Source organism: Chionomys nivalis, chromosome 10, assembly GCF_950005125.1.
Source record: "Chionomys nivalis chromosome 10, mChiNiv1.1, whole genome shotgun sequence".
Taxonomy (NCBI): Eukaryota; Metazoa; Chordata; class Mammalia; order Rodentia; family Cricetidae; genus Chionomys; species Chionomys nivalis.
Genome location: NC_080095.1, coordinates 69688646 through 69711683, shown reverse-complemented (window position 1 = coordinate 69711683; position 23038 = coordinate 69688646).

Here is a 23038-nt window from a genome sequence, read left to right as displayed (position 1 = left end):
GGGTGCACCCCTCGTGGTCCTGACTTCCTTGTTCATGTTCTCCCTCCTACTGCTCCTCATTAGGACCTTGGGAGCTCAGTCCGGTGCTCCAGTGTGGGTCTCAAATTTATTGGAATTTATAGATTCATAGTATTTAGTTCTAAACCTAAATGTATTACTGGTTTGTAAATTTCTTGGTGGATTGGTTTAGGTTTGGCTTCTTCAGAATAATGAGACTTCCAATGGGCAATGTTCAGAACTGAGGTAGGAAAACCTGTTTTCTGGATTCTAAATGAATCTTTTTTTTTCTCCTTTGTTGGCTAAGAGTCTTGAAAAACAGTGAAGAACATTCATTTTTCTACTTAATCTTGTTACTTTGCCAGGAGTAGCACAGGGGTCCCTTTAGCGAGTGAGACTGAGGGCACTAACATGGTTGGAAGTCATTGAAACAGTAGCGGGTTTATTTGAGCAAAGTCGGCAGGGTAGTATAATATACATTTTTAAAAAAGCATTTTCATTAAAATTAAAAGTGAGCTTCCAAACAAACTCTGGAAAGGGCTCCAAATACAGCTTTACAAACCCCAAATGAAATCAATAGAAAGAAACCAGCCGAGCAGCAAGTTGAGAAAACACCAATTAGAGTTTTTGACAAACAGAGAAGCTCACTGTGGGAGACAGTTTTTAAATCAGAGAAGAGAAATTTGGGCTTTTTTTTCCCTTCACCTCAGCACTGCTTTCCCTGGAACTGAAATTTATGGGATTCAGAATGCACCCCAGGAAGAAACCACAAATAAGCGGGTACTCTCGGCATTATATCAGAGCAGATGAAAGCAAATATTATTCTGATAGCTTTTCAATTTGCCCGCCAAGAACATTGCATTATTATCCGTGACCAGAGATTTTAATAGTCAAACTACCACACATTTGTCAAACACTCAATTTCTGCCGGGTTACTTCAGGCCTCTCTAGCCAAAGAATTTTTGAAGTAAACTATACTCAGTCTCTTAACCTCTGGCATGTGCTCTGTTTATCACCACACAATGAGCAGGCACACAGGGTAGGTGGTTAGGTCTACTTCCCACTCAGCCTAGGATACTTCTAGATATGGTCCCATGCCTGGAAGGATCTCAGTTTTTTCTTTTTTCTTTTTTTTTTTACTTCTGACTGGCTTTTCTTAGAAATTTCTTTGCCCAGTTCATATTAGAACTACTCTGCCTTGTCTTATATCCTCTGAAATGAGTTGTGTGTGTCTGCCAGGATGAGGTAACACAAATAGCCATAGAAAACTACCTCTCAGAGTTCTGACTTCAGAGCTCTGCTTTCAGTTCCAAATAAAAAAATAGATTATTCAGTAACATTAGAGCAGTCTCAAATATTGACGAATAATCACACCGATACCGTACATGGGATGCTTTGATTATTAGATTATTTATACTTCTCGACAGAAGTATGTAAGTTCATATACATATGTAAATATATGTGAATATGTATATATACAGCCTTGTATAATTTTTACCCAAATGCTAAAGCTACTTTGAGGAGTTCATTTTAGAGTTTAAGTAATTATATTTAGTAAGAAAACATCTTCTTGTCAATTATGTTCTCAATCACAAGCTTCAGATCAAAGCTCATAATCTTAGTGATACCATATGTTCAGACTATATAATATTTATATATATATGTATATATGATACAAAGTCTTGCAGTATAAGAATGAAGGTTCCAAGCTGTGTATAAAATCCCATCATTTTCTTTATCTCAAAGGTGCCATCCTCAGTCGCAGCGACTATGTTTTCCCCCAATAGTTCTTCTTGCTTCTGTCCTTGACCTGATGTGTTTGTTCTCAACATAGCACAGAGAAACCACAGATCGCATTCATCACTCAATCTTTTTAAAATCTCTCCACTTCTACCATATTAAATTCAAAATCTTTGTATCATTTACCAGACGCAGTGATCATATGTTCCTGTCTTCTCTTTCCTACCTCCTAGCTGCTCATCCTTTGGCTACCTGGCTCTATCAGTGTTGAACCCTTCCTTCCTGCTTCAGCAGCTTCCAGGGATCTTCTACTTAAGTGAGTGCTTTTAAATGCTGATTCAGTTCTCCAGGCCCTTGTTGGTAGTTCTTATTTAAAAGCTGATAGTTAATAGATATCAATGTGTATTCAGTAAAGAATGAACTGTTCAATTATAGTCAAAATTGTGATTAAAAATTTGAGTTCTAATAAATGGTTTAAATGTATGCACATATATTAATATTAATGTAATGAAAAAATTTTTGAGGGCAAGAGAAAATAGTCCTGATTGGTTGATTGATTCATTGATTAACTGTCACATATGGTCAAGGAAATATAAGGAAGTTTAGAAATGACATTCTGGTTAGTTGTACCCCCTAAACAGTGGGGTACAACTAATTAATCTATTCAAAATGCAGCATGAGTGAATCTGCCTCATAAACAATGAGAAATTGATAGCTGGTTAGTTCAATGATGTAGTCAGGAAAGAGAGAAGCCAGTGTGTGACTCAGCAAAATGCTGGATATCAATATTAGAATATCAGCTGAGTGCACTCCAAGTAACTTCTTGAAGTATCTCTAATCTTTAACAAAGGTATACAAAAGACTCCTTGGAGGAAATCCAGTCAGGACACGTCCATGAATCTAAGATTTTATCCTTGTTCAGTTTGTCAAGAAAATCTTCCCAATCACTATGTTCTGAGTGGTCTAGATTTCATAGCCCAAGCGGACAAAAGGTCATGAACAGTAAGGCTACAATAGTTTAAGTCAAGGTACTGCAAACCAAAAGCAGAGCAAAGAAATTGTAAGTAGGCATGTGACCTTCAACTGTGCTAGGATTAGCAAGATAGATCTAAATCCCTACGTGGAAACGAACATACCTTGAAACTTGGCACAATTAAGTCTGAAATCAAATGTCAACAGAGACCAAACAGGAAGAACACTTGTTTGTACGTAGGTATTTGTTTATTGAAAGCCAGGTCAACTTTTGTGCTTGAGCTAAGTTTCTATGGAAATTCTTACTTCATGCTGTTATGAAAAGGCAACTCTCTTTCAACAGGCTTTGGATCCTGGTCCAGGCTCCAGACTGTCTCAAAATCTAAACAGAATCTTAAAATCTGTTCCTGCCTCAACCAGAACTTGCTGTATTTTCTTTGCCTCCTGCCACCACTCAGTTGGATGGACACCAAGTATAGAAAATTTCAGCCGAAAAGGAACATTTTAAGGGAGTTATGAGCCAGATTCAATTATAAATAGGAATCATCTGTGAAATAATGTTATTATAGTATACTTTCCACACAACTTTAACAATGAGAGTGTAAGCTCTCCATGCAAATGGGCTTGGTTTGAATGCTAGTTTAGCCACTTGCCCGTTTTATCAGTACCTTAATTTTACTATCTGTAAAATGGAGAAAATGATTAACACACATCTTAGAGCTGCTGAAATAGGCTAGTGAGGTATAATTTGCATAGAGTGCTAAGGGCGGGGTCCTGGCCTTAATGAATGCCCAGTGAATCAATTAACAGATTTTATTATTATCAGTAACAGTTTTTATTATTGTCATTGTGATTGCAGTGTTCAGTCAATTCTGAGGATATATGTTTTGCAGGATTTCAAATTATAAAGCTGCATTTAAAATGTTTTTCAACAGCACAATAAAACCAGTGGTTACTACTAACTCCACTGTATACAAATCTTGTCCCCCCACCCCTGCAAAAAGCAACAGATGAAGATGTGGATGACAGTATTGTAGGGAAAATGTTCTAAGAAATGGGCAAAAGTGAGATATCTGTTGTTAAACTCCAGTTCCATGGTGAGAAGATGTTATTAACAGAAGTTGATTAAGAAAACACATTTTGATCATTTAAAAATGCAAATTATTGAAGATTCTTCCTGTTGGCACAAATGTAGGCCAGTGCCCCGATTTAGAAATAACAGTTTTCTTTACTCATTACAAAATCCATTCATTTACTATTTCAACCTTTTCTCCCACTCCCCTGATAATAGATGTAGAATTGACAATGCTTTCTTCTCTAAGTCTAAAGAAAAATTTCCCTTTTGATCGCAGAGACAACTAAGAAATCAAAATTTAAAATACAGTGCTCTTCTAACAGCGATTCAAATTTCCATTAAATCTTCTCCTGCTTTCTCAAATTAAAGTTTGAAAAGCAGAGTTCAGAAATAAACTGACAGGCACTAGGGCTCCATTCATTTCCAGCAAGGAAGCACCAATTTGATTCCTACCATAACAATTTTTGCTGTTGCCAGTGCATCAATTTTTTTTTAACACAGCTTCTCAAGTGATAGGAATCATCCCGCCACTTTGTTTTATAAAATTGACACCCTGGGGAAACGCAAACTGAAGTCAGAACTCCAGCAAAGCTGCTCCCCCACCCCCTGCGAGGTATTCCAGAAGTCTCCTCTCCTCATAGACTAATGTCACCAAGTCCCAAATGCTTGTTCTTTTCTCCTCCTCTCACGGGCTGCAATATCCCTTGGCTTTCTTAAGCACAGGGCTTGGTGTTTCTGAAAGTGTTACTCTTCCATCGGATTCGACTGTGGGCTAATTTGAATGCAGTGACAAAAAAAAAAGAAAGAAAGAAAAAAAGGAACTTGTTGAAATTATTTCACACACGGAGCAATAAACGTATGGAATAAATTACTACTGAAGAGGATTCAAAGAGTTTCAGAAACACCTGGATTTGTTTCTGGAGGCTGTGGGATGGTGAGCAGAGTGAGAAGTTTAGGGAGAGGAGAAAGGTCAGGGAGCAGTAGGAAGCTTGAACCTCCATCCAAGCAGCACCTCCCGCATTTATAGGGATCAGCAACTAGACATAAGTCTATTTAAGGCAAAGTTTCTCAAACATCCTGCAGGCAAGACAGACCAGATCCCATGAGTTGGCTTGTTAGCCAGTGATGAGGGGAATGGCAACTGGCTTTGACAATACAAAACAAACGAAGAAAGTTTCTCAGTAGGAACAGAGGAGATCTGAATTTGTAGAAACCACATTTAGCAAAGGCATAGGATCTGCCCAGACTTAATATTCAATTCACAATCCTGATCTTGGTGTCACTTGCTCTCCTTGGTGTCAGGGACTATTCTGAGTCTTCCCCAGAGGTCTCTTAGAACCTTGCAATCCACACCCACTTCTTTGCATGCTTAGGGCAGAGGATAAATTTTTGCAGGCATCCCCTCTGAGAGCGCCTTTGCACATGGGCCATACCTTCCTACATTACTCATCTTCATCTCAGCCCTTCACAGAGCACCAAGCTCCTAAGACATGTTTGGTATTCTTAAACTTTATTTTGCCTGACTTTGTTTCAGAAAGGATTTGAAATACTTGTAAAAATAATAGCTAACTTGATTGAGCTTTACCGTGTGCCAGGCACTGTTCCAACTGTGGCTCATGTTTTAAATCATTTAATCCTTATGACAGTACTGGGGTGAGATAGTTTGTGGTATAGGGACTAATATTATTTCTATTTTGCAAGTGGGTTTTTCATGAGCTTGACTGAGGTTATCCAGTTTGTGAGTGGTTGTGGTAACCTGGGATTGATCTTAGCCAGCTTGCTTCAAAGAGAGCTCTCTGGTCTTGACCCTCTACTACAATGCCTAACTGAAACAGCAAGGAAACAAATACATACAATAAAAAAACATCAATGGAGGTCACAAAATGGAGTTACCTGTTGGACTAATCAAAAATGCAAGTTATAAGTGTGCACAGTTTACTCTGTTTCAGGGAATCTTTAAAAAAGATAAACTCCATTTCTCAGCTAACTAAATTATGAAAAATAGATTACTCATGGATATACCAGATAGCAGAACCAGTTTCTCCTATGGAGTTTATAGATGCCAATGTGTATTAGGTCATTTCTTCAGTCCTCTGAGTTGATACCTGTCCAAGTGGCAGGCCTAAGAACCCAAGAAAGCAAACAGCAGACAAGACAATTTTCTTGTACAAATGTTCATAGCTCTCCAACATGGTGTATACTGGCATGGAAGTGGATTGCATGAATCCATCTATTCAACCTAGAAACTGAGATTTACTGTGTATTCAGGGTGGATCATGGACCCTGGGAGTCAGGGATGTGCAAATAAGGAAGAAGTTCTGCCTGTATGAAGCTTGGCTTAGGTTTTCAGGGAGGAGACAAGTAATGGACAACATTAGGTAACATTAAAAGATAAGGGTGAAAACCAGGCAGACAAAGAGGGTAAAGACTAACCCAGGGTACATGATCCTTTCTCAGGAAACAAGGGAAGGAAATGCCTCTCTGAGGAGGTGGCAACTAAAGAGAAAGGAATCCATATGAGATCGTTATCTTTTTTTTAATAATTATTGTAAACTGAAATTTAGTTGAAATGTGATCACTGCTTATGTAATATCAGGTCAGTAAGATTAAATATTTTCTTATGAGTTATTCCTTTCCCACGAGAAGCTCCTTAATTTCAACTAACTGCAAATTCCCCATTCGAAATCTGAATGTAAGCAAATAAAAGAGATGAGACATGTTTCTCACACACCAATCTGACAGTTTTCTGTAGAGAAGGTGATTAATTTAGTATAATATAAACCCAGAGCCTATTCTAGGACCATGTAATGAAAATAATTAGACAAAGAATTCGAAATTTTAGGGGTTGACCCGCTGAGTTTTCAAATAAGAGATTTCGTAGAGCCTGTTCCCTGCTCAGTTAGCTAATTTCAGTCTTCTCCTTGGGAACTGTGGCATTCCATCCTACATATCACAGGATAGCAAATTCAACTCCTGAAATGTTTTGGAGCTCTGAAGTTTTTTGTTTGTCACACCCATCGGCAGGGAATGTACACCGGGTTTGACCCATGAAGGAAGATACAACTATGTTAATTTATTAAAGTTTGAATAAGGCAGAAGTCTCCTTTATAGAAGAGTCTCTCCTGTATTTCCATCTACGTTGAACTTTGTCAAGCAATTTGCAATCTTCCTTCTATCATTTTTCACTAAAACTAAGGGAATTCGTTCTTTATAAAATATTTTTTTTAATTTATTTTCGATACCAACTACAGTTTCCCTCCCTCCCCTCCTGCTGCCTCCACTTCTCCCCAATCCCATTCACTCCTCAGAAAAGGTACGGCCTCCAGTTGGAGTCAACAAAGCATGACACATCAAGTAGAGGCAGGACCAAGCTCTTCTCCCCTTCATCAAGGCTAAGCAAGGCATTCCACCACAGGGAATAGGTTCCAAAGTGTCAGCTCATACTCCTGGTCCCACTGCTAGGGACCCCACAAACAAACCAATCTACACAGCTGATACATGCAGAGGGCCAAGATCTCCCCCATGTAGACTCCCTAGTCAGCAGTCTAGAGTCCCTGAGCTCTCATGAATATGGGTCAGATGTCTCTGTGGGTTTCCCTATCATGATTTTGACCCACCTTGCTCACCTAGTCCCCTCCCCTCTTGTCAACTGTGCTCTTGGAGCTCAGCCCAGTGCTTGACTGTGGATTTCTGAGTCTGCTTCCGTCAGTTTCTTTGTGAAGGTTCTATGATAACAATTAGCGTAGTCACCAATTCAGTTCTTCTGTTCTTCTCCATTACTGCAAAAAGTTGGGGTTATTCTGTGGCTCCCTGGGAGTTTCCCTGGCACCAAGTTTCTCCCTAACCCCATAATAGACCCCTCTATCAATTTATCTCTTTCATTGCTTTAAGAGAATTCTTCCTAATATTATGATTCTGTTACTCTCATTTATCATATCAATTTAATATGCTGAAATTTTATTTAAGTATTATTAACTTCTTCCCTATATCTTCTGAAGCTGTGCTTCATGTGAGATCACTTTGCATAAATAGAGTTGCATGAATCTAATGTCCTTTTTCCCGTGGGAGAGGTGCTGTTGTACATGTTCAAGTGTTAAAACCTTAGCCTAGTATCCTTTGGAAAATGATGAGCTTCCCTCCTCCAATGTGAATTATAAACAGAATGCAATGTAAGGGAACTAAAAGTCCAGCCATCTACTTTCTTTATCATGGTGATTCTGCCCTACAGGATTTTGTCATCAGAAGGAGTCAGCTCTTAAGTATTAAAATGGCCTGAGATATATAGTACAAATGGAATAAAGAGCAGAGGAAGTAAATGCCTTTGAGGCTGACAACCTGAACTAAACCCAAAGGGATTAGGTGTGTGCTCTTTCTCTCCTAAAATACGTCCTGAAGCTTCAATGCTTTATTTGCAAAGTTAGAGTGTGTACTTTTAGAGTCTGTCTCAACGTCCAAATTGCTACCATAAGCAGGAGCAAAAATGCATCAAATTAATTGTTGGAGTCATAGCAATGCCATACAGACCCCAGACCCCACTGAAAGGTAGAGTCTCGAATTCTGTGGGTGCAGGGTTTACGAGTTACACAATGCTTTCCTTATTTATAAAGCTAATGCATAAGTTCTATTGCTCTTGTTCTTAGATTTCCAGACAACCATAATTTCTGATCTTTTGTTTGAAATGAAGGCCTGCCTAGAAAAGTTGTGGGTGCTGCCAGGCTCACTCAAAGACTTTTTTGGGGGAGGGTAGCACATTATATTCTTTACTCCACAACACCCACCCACCCCCACCCCGCCAATTCTTGGGGTTAGCCGGGAAGGAAAGGAGATTTGAGAAACATGCAAATTATGAAACAGAAAGCACATTAAAGTAATTTATAGAGCAAATCTTGTCCAATGTTCTCTTAGCCAGAAAAACACTGGCATACACTACTACATAGTATAATAATGTTAATCTATATGTGCCTCAAAGACTGTTCTCAGGGTGAAAGTATCTGTGTAATGCAAGTTGCATTGGCTTCTTTTGGAGAAATAAATAAAAAACTAAAATTCAGGTTACACATCAAGAAGACTGAACCAGGCGACCAAAATCAAACTTTCACATCACATTTCATTTGACATGATTTCAAAACAAAGTTCAGTAAACCTGTTGGCAGAGAAGTATCATTTGTCAAACGATTAACACGGACACAATCTGTAATTATGAATTGCTGAAAGCAGGCCTCTAATGAGAGGATGACTCACGTTTTGGGACGAAGGGGGGATGGGTCTCTCTCAGAAACTGCGATTTCATTTAGAAAACTCTAAATAGCTAATGGCAGGTACCTCTTGCCAACTACCACGCCAAGTCTTTCAAGCTCATTAACAGAGCTCCGTGGTCTCACTGAAGGGGAAACCATATGGAGGTGTCAGTGAGAACTAGAGATGAGAGACAGTAATGCATGTTCAGTCCTCAGTGAGTCAATCAGATGGGCATTGATTCGGGCCTTTGTTTATCTGACATGACCTGTTCTCAAGTAAGAAGGAGAAATACATTTTTAGAGGTTATTAGTTTCTTTTTTCCTCCTTGCCGCCTTAAAATGCAGTATTTAATTAATTATAAGCATTTATTTCACTCCTGTTTCTCCAGTTTCCCATCTCTGTCACATTTTGGTTCTTGAAAACGATCGGATAATAGCATTGCACACATTGTAATCCACTGTTTGCTTTGAGTTCTGTTCTCAGAGGTTGTTAAATTGCTAACCATGGTTTCCCTAGTGACTGAAAATTTGCACCTCTAAGGTCATTTTAACTCTTTCGTCACATGGATTTTGAGAATGCTTGGGAAAGCAGAATGCTTGCCAACCACAGAGGGCACACCTTTACAGCAAATGGGGAGGGCCACTGTTTAATGAGTCCTCCTAATCTGGATACCAAGTATACATTTATGCAATTGAAATTCTCACTGGATACCCTCTTGCTGCAGAGGGCATTTGAGAAACTAGAAAGCTGCCTAAGAAGAATGCGAAAGGACATTGAAGTTAGCTATTTAATAAGCATGTTTCTGTTCTATCCATATCCTCAAGCCCCTCCTCAGAGAGGATCTGGATCATTTTCACTGACAATTCCATTACCATTTCTCTTTCAGGAGTATTTATGAGTTACCTTCTTCATAACAATATATGGGCAAAGTCCTGATGAAATGGCGTCAGATAGGTCATACAGTTTTACTGTGCTTTTGAAGTTCATGTTTGAGAGGAAAGAAAGCAAAGCTGCCTAGGTCAAGAACAGCACACTGGAAGCAGGGGATAATGGCTGTTGGTCAAATTGCCTGGCTTATATCAGGTGGAAGAGAAGGTTCTTTTACAGAGATGGTATGTGAACTCAGTCCCTAGGCATAAAATTGTGTTTGAGGCCAGAGTGAAGTGAAAACCTCAGATTAATGAGAAAAAGCATGCTCATAGGCCTAGAAGACAGTGAACAAAACAGGTTACAAAAGTAAAATAATTTAGAATAAAGTATAGAGGTCAAAAGGGCATGAAAGAAGAATATAGAAGTGGGAAACATTCATATTTAATTCAGTGCTGTCAATAGTAAAGTCTCTCTCTCTCTCTCTCTCTCTCTCTCTCTCTCTCTCTCTCTCTCTCTGTGTGTGTGTGTGTGTGTGTGTGTGTGCATTCTCCCAGGCACACGCATGCCTGTACATGTGCCTCATGCTGGGCTCAGGGACAACATCTAGATATCTCTATGTATAGTGACTGAAACCATGTCAGATACCCACCATTAAGAGTAATGCCGACTGGAAGAAATACAAATTCCTAAGATATTAAGAAGGCAGATGCAGAAGCAAATAGAATCATCGGAGATGATGGACCACTGTGATTATACTATTGTGTGTTAGCATGAATGCCAGTGAGAGTTTTCACAAAGAATCATAGAATCAGATGTTCATGTAAAGTGAGTTTTGGAATAACTGTAAATTAAACTAGATATCCAGCCTCCTGCTCATCTTGAACTCTGAATAATACAAAGTTAGGATGTGTAAGACTTGCTTCTTGACACTCAGTATGTTACTTTTTTGTATGTTCCCAACACTAGTAATATACCAGTATCCTCCTGTGTAGTCAATTGGGCCATATAGTCTGAAATTATGCAAAGCCTTATCTCCGGCACTGGGCAGTCTCTTTGGATGGTCTGGTCCTTGAGATTAGGAGTCCTGTTTAACTCTTTGCTTTAGGATGACTATGATGGGTGAAAGAGTGTCCTCTGGACACAGAAAGGCAGATAAACACATGAATTTATAGCAAACGTAGGAGCATGAACAACCCCCTGCAAGCTCAAGTCAAACCAAATCCCAGCAAGGAGAGAGGAAGTGGGAATGAGGTTGATCTCCAGTCACTAGTATTTGATACCTGCAGGGAGGCAGATTTTTTAAGAGTGGTGTCCCTGGTAAGTTGACAACACTCTAGGGGTATGTCACACATTCAAAAATATATGGATATAAGGATACAAAATCAGGTGATTAGGGAAGAAATAAGGAGTGAATATGATCAAAATTCATTGAAAAAATTCTATAATAACAATAATATATAACTAGTTATTAGATATATATTATATGTAATATATGTGTATATGGAGCGAATGACAGACGGAGAGATGGAGAGACAGAGGGAGAGAAACTGATCTACTTTTATAAAAGACAGTCAGCTTTTTTCTCTTCCTTTTGAAATGTTCTGTGGTGCAGTCTTTGTCCAGCATTCCTGGGCTCCTAGCATCCATCACCAGCACAGCAAAGAGGAATTCAAACCCCAAATTCTTTATATAGTCATTGTATTCCACATAAAATTACACATTTGATGCTATTCAGTGACTAAATATTTGTACTGGAATAGCTGCACATTTGAGATGAATATCTAGTTACACACATTCATCTAGTTTTCAATAAATCAATTTAAATATTAAGTAACTATATCTGTACATATTATTAATTATAAAAATATACATTCTTAATTAAATGTCTAAATTGGCAGATATGAGAGACCCTTAACATTTAGTTGTAGGAGGAATTAATTAAGCAATAACCGATAGGAGCCCTTTTACTTTGAAATATATAGATATACCAGTTCACCCTCCAAGATTCTTGCCCAATTGAAAATAAGACTAAAAAGGTATTTTCCTTATTCCTCATAATTCCTTTAATTTATTTGCCTTTACATGGGAAAAGCAAACAGCATACTCACAATGAATTGCAAGGAGCTCATTATAAGGAAGAACACTGTGTTTTAACAGAAAGGGCCACAATTTGATTCACCCCTCATCTTTCTACTGCACTGCTTGCAGGATTTGGAATGTGACCTGTTATTTAATAGCCATGAAGTTAGGCATAGTCCCTTAGCTAGGCGATTGATCTGTCCAATACTGGTGCATCTCCACCCAGGTCAGAACACAGCTTTCCCCAGTGGCCTCACAGAGGCCTTATCTGGCTACTGTCACACACTCCCTTTCTCAAGAGGGAACTCGCAAATTTAGAAACCAGACCAGGGATCAGAACTCTTAAAAATTTCTGGCATTTCTGGCCTCCAGTTAGAAGAGGACCAAGGGCATTTTCAACCTATGGAGAGAACTCTGAGGTACCCTATCCGTAAGCATGACTGTTCCATGTCTCTCCTTGGTCTCGTCAGTACATTATTAAGAGTGATGTTGTTTTGAGCTTCACTGAAATTGCCTTTCTATCAATAGTTTCCTCTTAGGCTACTAAATATTATAGTGTATGAGTTATCTGGGTTTTTTATACAGACTCGGTTTCATGAATACTTGGGTTTGGGACCCTTTCTCTTTGGGAATATCATAAATGAATATTTGACAACTGTTCTTTGCATTTTGCTTTGTAGATACAAATTTAGGTTAAATTAAGATTATAAACAAAATTGTAAATTTTGAGGTAAAAAGGAACTATTTGTTTAACTTTTTAAGAAAATTAAATTTTAGGATACAATTTATCAATATTCTTCATAATAAAACTGGAGAGGTCTGGTTGTCTAGTTATTCCCTACTTATGTTGACATTTAATATTCATTCCTTTGCCCCCCTCAATTCTCCATTCTTTCACTCTCCTCCATCTGCTTCTTGTCTTTTGTCCTCCTCCTTTTTCTCTCATTTTGGTTCTCCTATGTTTGGAGTTCTACCTAAGCACCACCTCATGTCTGGCAATGATAGATAGCTTTTCATCTGCTTTCTTCATATAGATATTCACCAAATGTCACTTCCAGAGTTTTCTTGTTTTCAACTGGTAGTTTCTTTTTATTATTACTCTATGAGATTTCTTTATGTCTTGAATATAGAGTGTTGTTGGGTACATATTCTACTAAGATTTCTTCAAGGTTTTAATTTACTCTCCTTAAGTCATGACCAAAAGTTTCCATTCAAAAACTCTAATGTATTTTTCAAGGGCTGCATAGAAAAGTAGTGTAAATTGTGACACAAACAAAATACACTTACTATTTCATAGTCTAGACACAAAAGTACCAAAATCAAAGTGTTGATAGTGCTGTTGTTGCTTGCTTTAACTCTCCAGGTTTTTCTAATTGTGAGAACTGGTTAGTCCTCTCTACCCACTCTCCCAAAGGTAGGAGTCCTCCCACTGCTCTTTCCTTCACCCTACAACATTTCTCCCTCACTTCCCGACATCTTGTCTTCTTTAACTCTTCCCTTTTGTTTATCATTTTTGTCTCGCTCTCTATATCGTTTTCCTTCTCTATTTCCATTCTATCTTGAGATATATTGATTGTCTAACCCACAAAGCACAGATTTTTAGTATCTCTGAATCTATATTTATTGATTCTTGTACAATCAATGTATTTCATAATCTCCATGTACTTCCACTACATTTCTCTAGTACTTTTTATTAAGTACATTAATACTTAGCAAATTAATTGTGCCCATTTTTATCTTTTTATTTAAGAATAGACATTTCTCACCTTTAAGAATATTAATTTTCATTTTAGAAAATAGTTTTTTCAAAAGGTTCAAAAGAGAATCTAATAAAAATGTAAAGCAGAATTTTCAATGAAGGGTTGATAGTCCATAGATAATTACATACAGTGAAGACATACATATTAATTCTCTCTTTGTAATTAATATATTTCATTCTCTTTATTTGCCTTTCACTTGGCAAAACTTTCAGTTTTAACATATGCAGAAAAACTGTGGAAATGACAAATACAAACAAGAACATAATGAGATTTCAATAAGAATTTATGTATTATGAACAACCACATTACTTGTGCTAAATGGGATTGCATTAGAGTTATTGAAAAAATTAAAGTTGCAAATGCAATATGACTCATTTTAACATTATTTACAAATGAAAGAAATTGAAATTGTCATCCTAAAATAACTTTAGAAATATTACTCTTTTAAATGTTTCAGTTTTAAAATAGAACCAATGGACAGGTAGGAATGTTTAATAAAAAGCAAAAGTCCTACGTGGTCTTAATATAGATACAATAGTATGTCAGGTTTGAGTTGAAATGTCTATAAAAAAAAACCCTGAAGCTGGTTCAGTATTTTTAAATCTTTGATTTCTAAAGATCACATAGCATGAGTAGTTCAAGGGCCAGTTAACAAAGTTATAAATTCCTTTAATATTTGCTTCTTCAGTTTCTACACATTGGTATGACTAGGCCCTTAAGGGAATAGTCCACCCAATTACAAAATAAATAAAAGGAAAAATAGATGGAAACAAAAAGAAACAAACAAACAAAAAGCATTTGAAACAAGAAAACTGACCTGACATATCATCAGACTCATTTAGATTATCCTTTTTATACCAACTTGTAAAAAGGTACCGTCAGCCTGTAATGGTTAGTTTTTGTCAACTAGGCACAAACCTAGACTTGTCTGGGAAAAGGGAATCTCAAAAGCTTGACCTCCAAGCGAATCTGTTGGGTATTTTCTTGATTAATGATTGATGTGGTAGAACACAGGCCATGAGAGTGTTATAATCTATGGGTAGATTGTCCTGGGTAGTGTAAGAAAGCAGGCAGAGCAGGTCATTGGGAGTAAGGCAGTAAGCAGTATTCCCCCATGTTCTCTGTTTCACTTCCTGCCTCAGAACTCCTGCCTGATTTCCCTAATTGATAAACTGTAATGGAGAAGTAGAAGCCAAATAAACCCTTTCTTCCTCACCTAGCTTTTAGTCATGGCCTTTATCACAGCAATAGAAACCAAACTGGGAGAATAGAGAATGTTGTGAGGAGCAGGGCCCCTTGTTTGTCCTGGCAGCCTGACTAGCTTTCACCTGAAATAACTGTACAGAAACTGTATTAACTAAAACACTGCTTGGCCATTAGCTCTAACTTCTTATTGACTCACTCTTACATATTAGTTTAACCCATCTCCATTAATCCTTGTATTGCCACAATGCAGTGGCTTACCAGAGATTCTAACCCGTGTTCCATCTCCAGTGAAGGATCCATGGCTTTTCTCTGACTCTGCTATTCTTCCTCTAAGCATTCAGTTCTGTTTTTTCCGCCTAAACAAGGTATATATATATACCTTTAAGGCTTGGGAGGCATTTCAAAAGAACAGGTGGGAAAAGGTATTAGAGCTGAAAGGTACGGAGGAGGAACCACAAGATGAAAAATGCCATCTTCTAAGCTGAACACAGGTATGACAATCATGAATTCACAGCAGCTGTGATTACTGGTCCTGGGCCAATGCAGGTGAGGTCTGTTCAACACTTACTATAGGAGGAGAAAGGGGCTAATAGGATCCTACCACTTACTTTTGATGTATTTGCAACTAACAGATTCAATGAGATCGGGAGACACAACACCCATGTGTACACACTGGTGAATGAGAGGGAAATAAAGTGTAAGGACACTAATCGAGAAACATCAGATACTAGCATGATATTCTCAATAAAGTTAATTGCTTGTTGAATTGAAAGATGGAAAAAAAATTAAGAACTGTAAAAATGTAATAATATCCAGTATATTAGTAAATTCAGGCAACAGGTTAAGGCAATAGAATAACCGCTGTGTTAGTATTTTCAAGATACATTTTGTATACGAATCCTTGGATCTTCATTGAAAAGATGAGTATCTTGATTCCACTCCACCAACAAATGAGAAGAACCTCAATAGGGAAGCCAAGGATCTGCCTCTATGAAAACAATTCCCAAGATGCTTTAAAGTAAGTGATGGTTTTGCCTCTGCTAAAGAAAACATTGACAGCAAAGTGACAGATTATTATAGTTCAAACTGTTGCAAAGGAAAGCTTTAAAAAATTACTATTGATGAAATGGCTGGATTCTAGGCAGCAATGAACAGTAACTCAGCACAAAACTTTGGTTATATGAAAGCATAATAACATCATATAAAATACCATGGGAACAAATACCCTAAGTCTCCAAACATGAATATGTATCAGTGGTTACATGTCACTATGTTACGAAGACACTGGTCTTGTTCACTGCAGTGAAAACGTGGGGTCAGGACTGTGAAAGAGCAGAAAAGGACTGGATACTTTAAGCAGTCTTGCAGAATGAGAGTAATTTTAATGAAGGCTTTTCAATGGTCACATATAACTGACATAACAGGTGAGATGTTTAAAACAAATTTTTTCAGATTGCCAAAATGACACCAGAAATAGAATACCATTGAGTGGGGAGGAGTAGCAAAGTCTACCCAGGTCTAAACTACCTACCATGGTGTGAATGAGGATGTTCTCCCACAGGTTCAGTTATTGGATCATGTGATCCTAGCTGGTGACACTGCTTGAGGATATTTAGGATGTGGTGGTTTGCTGGAGGAAGTATGAAACTTGGGCTGGGCTTTGAGAATAAAAAGCCTTCCTATTTCCAGTTTGCTTTCTCTCTACTTTGTGTTTGTGTAAGATGAGAGCTCTCAGCATTTTGCTTCTCCCAGCATACCTAAAAACTCAACAGCGTCTTTCTGCCTTGTTATCACTCTAAAACTGTAAGCCTAAATAAATCCTTCCTTCTATAAGTTGCCTTTATCATGGAAACTTAAAAGTAATTTGTAGAATATTATTTTAAGGTATGTTACTTCTGACTATGCTCTTGAACTGTTGTTTAATGATGCAAAGATGTGTTTGATTAACTAAAATTCACCTTCTGTCAGGAGGCTGCATCAACAGCTAGCGGACTGTAAATTGTAGGAAGGAACCATGTGCAGAGGGGTTTTTAAGGAGGGACGAGCAGAAGCAGGAGAACATTTTTGGAGGTGCTGTGAGGAGGTGAGCTAAGTGAGCTACTTGTTATTTAGCCTCTCTGGGGAGCAGAATTCTACCAAAACCTTTGAATCTTGAGTTCTTTAGAGAGACAGAGATTTAGATATGTTCATTTTGTAGCTTTGAAAGAGTTGGTATCTAAAGGAAAAGAAATTCCTCAGGCTCAGCTCTTGCAGCCAAACTACTGCTGCTAGCGACAGAGTTGCATTTGCTGACTAGGATAGCAGTAGCTTAAAAGGCAGAAATAATTTTAAGAAAAGAATACATGAACTAATACATAACCTAATAAAACTTTCAATGAGTCACATCTTTATGGTACCCACATTGAATGAAATCAGCTGATGCTATGGTTATCTAATTCCTGAGATGTCCCAGGAAGTTTGGACAAGTTTTATCACTAGCCCAGAGATTTGAACTCTCCAGTAACTATTGTGAACTCTCCAGTAGCCCTGAGATAGCTGTCATTCCTCTTATCTATGACTGTCCACTTGCTACAAGCTGCCAGCTGCAAACCACATGTGGCTTCTGTGCTTGACATATGTACTTATGTCACCAGAATTCAATTTCGAATTCTAACTCAAATCTGAAAATGGATATGGTATTCAGCACTTGAAAGAAATAACTTCTTTGTACAGTCTCTTTCCAGAGATTTTCATTTTCCATTTTAAAGAAATATATAAGTAGATCAAGTAGTTATTTAATATCCTATTTATAATTACAAGGTCTTACATTTAAAAAATACACTGAAATAAAATTGTTCTTTGAGAAAAGAAATAAAACAACCCCTGTAAAGTATGATTACATCTAAAATAGTATTTGGACATATGTCTAAAGTACTTTGCTGAAAAGTTTAATCATTTGGCTTATATTTTTGTTTTTGTTTTTCTAATACAGCTACTAGAACATTTCAAATGACACCATGGTGTGCATGATATTTATATTGCCTAGGCTACTTTGAAAAGCCTGTTGCTTGTGTAAGTTATCCTTGTTTTACTCATTATTTTCCATTGCACTGGGCAAAATTAGACATAGAACTTTGCTTCATTTAACTATGAGTATTAGTAATATGTATCATTTGCACAAAAAAAGAATCTTTATTTTTATTTATTTATTTTAATTTTTTTTTTTTTTTTTTTTTTTGGTTTTTCGAGACAGGGTTTCTCTGTAGCTTTGGTGCCCGTCCCGGAACTAGCTCTTGTAGACCAGGCTGGCCTCGAACTCCCAGAGATCCACCTGTCTCTGCCTCCGGAGTGCTGGGATTAAAGGCATGTGCCACCACCACCCGGCGAGAAAAGAATCTTGAAGTAATGAATATTCTTGGTGGAATCAAATGCATGGGTACTTGCTAGCTTCTGAAGCATGGTTTTAAAGAAATGAAGTTATTGTATGTACCAACACGTGCTACCATGCCTCTATACTCAGAACATACAAGAAGGCAAACACAGATGGGAACAGGAAGAATAATGTCAGAGTTCACCTAAAGAAATCTAAGAGCATGAAGATGTAGATCAAAACTTGTCCTTTGTTGTGACAAGATACAGACAACTAGTCAATCTTAAAGATATTCTAAAAGGAGAAATACATGAAATGACCTTTCAGGAAATAATGGAAGAATTCAGAATGCCTCTGAACCCAACAGTTGCAAGTTTATGAAATAGGGACACAGCGATCTGGATTTAGCGTGATAAGCATGGCTCTGAGTTAGCAATCAGATTGTAACCCTTGGATAACCATTGTAAAGTCTGATATTTAAGTATAGTTATGCTTTGATTTAACTGTATGACTTTGTGGTTTTCTGTAATAATCTTGGTTTGGTTCAAAGAGAAGATGAGAAAGAGATGAATATCACAGTTGTCTTTGGGCATGGGGACAAATGTTGCGATGATAGTCAAGGATTATGATGGTTTTGTGAAGTGGTGTTTGCAGGTTCCTCTCTAAGATCTATGGCTTCACTAGCACTATATTTGGCTATGTTTCTAGCACCAGCCATTGTTTCCCCTATTTTGGGGCAGATCTTAAGATCAATTTCAGAGTTGCTGGTTACCACCATGCTACTACTGCACCTATAGATTTGTTGTGCCATGCTAGTCATTAGTTTGTAGGTATCACAGTGGCATAGAACTGTTAGTTATACCACTCCTTTGAAAGCTTGAGCAGTGCTTGAAATCTAGTTCTCAGAAGGGAAGCATTCAGTTCAGTTTTAGCTCTGGAGTCTCTTGATTCTGTCTGAAATTCATGGTGTCTTCAACAATAAGAATTTACCTTTCCCCTCTGAAGGACGTCCAAGGGTTATATTGTAGCATGAATAATAAAACCCAGAGACAGATATTGGGGTTCAACATAAAGATCAGAAAAGCAAAGCAGTTAGCCACTGGCTCTTACCACTATCTCAATCCAAAAAGCCAGTCCTGCCTCCAGGAATCCTCAGAATGAAAGAGATGGATAGATATCTCCTCCCATTTTGTATTCCTTCCTAGCGTTGGGATTAAAGGTGTGCACCACTACTGCCTAGTTTCTATACAAACTAGTGTTACTACTGAGATGAAAGGTGTGTGACCACTGCCTGGTCTGTAAGACTGTCCACAACAGTCTTACTCTTTGATCTTCAGGCAAGCTTTATTTATTAAAATACAAATGAAATATCACTACATTATATTAATAGAGTATATGTTTCAGGAGTCTCTTGGGCAACCTTGGTCAACATTGTAAAAGATTTTTTATGTCTGGTACTGGGTTTTTGTCAGATGGTTTTGGCTCTTGGAAAAAAATTATAAACTTAGATTTTTAAAAGTTTATTAGAACTGTATATGTATATGCCAGAACATTCATCAGGTTGTTCTAGTCTATGAAATTCTTTTTAAAAGTCATAAAATTTAAACTTAAACAATAGAAAATAAAAGATAAAATGATAAGTCATACCACATAGACATGTGCTCAACTATACCCAAAGCAGCACTATTTGTAATAGCCAGAACCTGGAAACAAACTAGATGTACCTCAACTAAAGAATGGATAAAGAAAATGTGGTGCATTTACACAATGGAGAACTACACAGTGGTTAAAAAATAGTGACATCTTGAAATTTGTAGGTAAATGGATGGATCTAGAAAAAACATATTAAATGAAGTAACCCAGACCCAGAAAGACAAATATAATATGTACTCACTCATAAGTGGCTTTTAGACATAAAGCAAAGAAAACCTAGCCTACAGTCTACAACTCCAGACAAACTAGACAACAAAGATAAAATAGATATAAATATTGTAACTGTAATTCTTACTTGATAACTGTTTTGTTATATGTAATTTTGCTATGTTAAAGTGAATGCCTTTCCTTTTTGTTTAAACAGAAAAAGGGGAAATGATGGGGGAAGGTCATTGGTTAAATAATAAAGAAACTGCTTGGCCCTCATAGGTTAGAACATAGGTGGGTGGAGTAAACAGAACAGAATGCTGGGAGGAAGAGGAAGTGAGCTCAGATGCCATGCAGCTGCTCCCCAGGGCAGATGTGATGAAGCTCCGACCAAGAATGGACGTAGGCTAGAATCTTCCCGGTAAGCGCATCTTGGGGTGCTACACACATTATTAGAAATGGGCTAGTCCAGGTGTGAGAGTTAGCCGAGAAGAGGCTAGATACAATGGGCCAAGCAGTGTTTAAAAGAATACAGTTTGTGTGTTGTTATTTCGGGGCATAAGCTAGCCAGGCGACCAGAAGCTGGGGCAGCAGGAACGCAGCCCGCAGCTCCCACTACACTTTCTTTTTTATTTCATTAAACAGTTTCTTTGTATCATCTTTAAAATATAGAATTCTTTAATGAAATTTATAATTTTTCTTTTAAATTTTGTGGTCCTGGGGTTCATATATGCAAATTTCACTGGCAAATAACTCTTCTACAATACTACAGGATCGTTTTGATGGGTTGACAGTGCCATGATCTTTCATAATCTTTATATTTTGCAATAAGATTTGGGCATGTGGACTTCTTTTCTTAGTTCATAACCAGACAGGGATGTAGCAGAGTAGGGTAGAAGAGAGGATGTGTGAGTGGGTTGGGTCTGGAGGTGGAAATGGATTAGGTGGAGTGAAGTCAAGTAGACATAAGGGACTGGGCTTGTGTGCAGCATGTGAATCCTGTTCCAGGTTGACAGTGTGTTGTTATTGCATATTACCAATTCTCTTGAAAGACATCCAGTCTGATTCTATTTCTTTACTCTCAAAAAGCAGCAATAAACTTTGAAGCTCCTTATCTTTCAGATAATTTGTGTGTCTTATTGGCATTTGTCTTTGTTCAAGACAGTTCTTACTTACATTGTGCTTTATTTCTTTATAAGTGGGGCTTCCTAAAAAGCTGAGATGTGGTGGTGCCCTTCTGAAACTTTGCTGTTGTATGCTAAATTTCACAAACTACTGCTAAATTTGAGATTTCTTTTTGAAGTTTCTGGATTTCTAAATCACATGAAGGACTATTGGATGGAAAATATATTCACAGTAATTGTATGTAGTTCTCAAATACGTGATTTGAATTTATTGTTTAATTTTTGCAAAATCTAAAAATGTTTGAGGGAAATATTTCTTTTTTGACACACATGTAAAAGTTAGGGATTGGAAATAGAAGAATTTTCCATTGCACATCTGCTAAAATGTTAAAATTTAATTTCATAACCATAGCATTGGTTTTCAAATTTATTTGCAAAGCCATATTCTTTATTACCATGCAGTATTTTATTAATTCCTAAAAAGCTCTACACCTCAAACATGGCTCCATGCCTATTACCCTTCCTTACTCATCAGGGAAGAAAATTGTATACATTAAAAATTTCTGCACATTAATTTAACCAAACTCTAAAAAGTTATGAATCTTCCACAGAATTATTGACTATGACATTTGGTTTCCATTATGATTATATAGTTTTTGTGCTTTTGTCTTACAAAGTGTGAATGAGTCCATTGATTTCTGAACACACTGAAACTATATACTGTGCTTCTAGCTAGCCCTGTATTGGTGTGGGAGGTCCTTCTGCCTGTGTATTGCTTTTATTGATTAATGAATAAAGAAAACTGGCTTGGCCTATAGCATGTGAGGAGGAAGGCAGAAGTTAGGAGAAGCCATGGAGCCTCAGGAGACAGACACTGTGAACTTTGCTGGTAAGCCTCGACCACGGGGTGATATGAAGATTAATAGAAATGGGTTAAATTTATATTTAAGAGTTAGCCAATAAGAAGCTAGAGCTAATGGGCCAAGCCACGATTTAATTAATATGGTTTCTGTGTGATTATTTTGAGTCTAATCTAGCAGGGCAGCTGGAAACCTTCAAGTGGCATTTCCTCCAACACTGTATAGTTAAGCTTGTCCCACATCAGCTCTTCCACATGAAGTTCCAGAAATAATACCCATCTTTCTTTGCCAAGCAACTGTTCCATATCAGATTCCAGATATCATTACATACATTCTCATTTCAGGTTTCTCAGGTACCAGTCGTAAATATGCATCAGTATTTTATACAGCACTTAATTTTTATGCCTGCCTTTTATTATTCACCATTTAGAGTAATTGTCTAAGGTGGTTTAAAATAATTTGGATTAAATATTCAATATAAAGCAGTGTTGTTCTGTTTTCAGTAACACTGTGCAGAGTATAATCATTAGCCCCTGGACTCCATCCAATTTATCTTTCAGTTTTAATATAAATCATCTAAAAACAGCCCAGCGATATTTCAAACTATATCATAAAACATTGCTTCATTAAGGTTTATTAAGTAGTTGTAGAGTAACAAAGGAGTCTCAATTGGATTTTATTGTTATATATGCATAAATCTGGTATTTGTACACATTCAGCAGTTTATTAAAATAGTTTACTGTAACAAAGGAAAATATTTAAGAAAAATTTTAATTAGGCTTTGGAAACTGTGGTGCCCCCTTTGTCCCAGTCATTTATTGGTCTGATGTGGCCTGTCAACACCCCTCTTTGAATAATCATAGTATGGAACTTATATGTGGACCTTTGTTAAACATAGAGACAGAGGG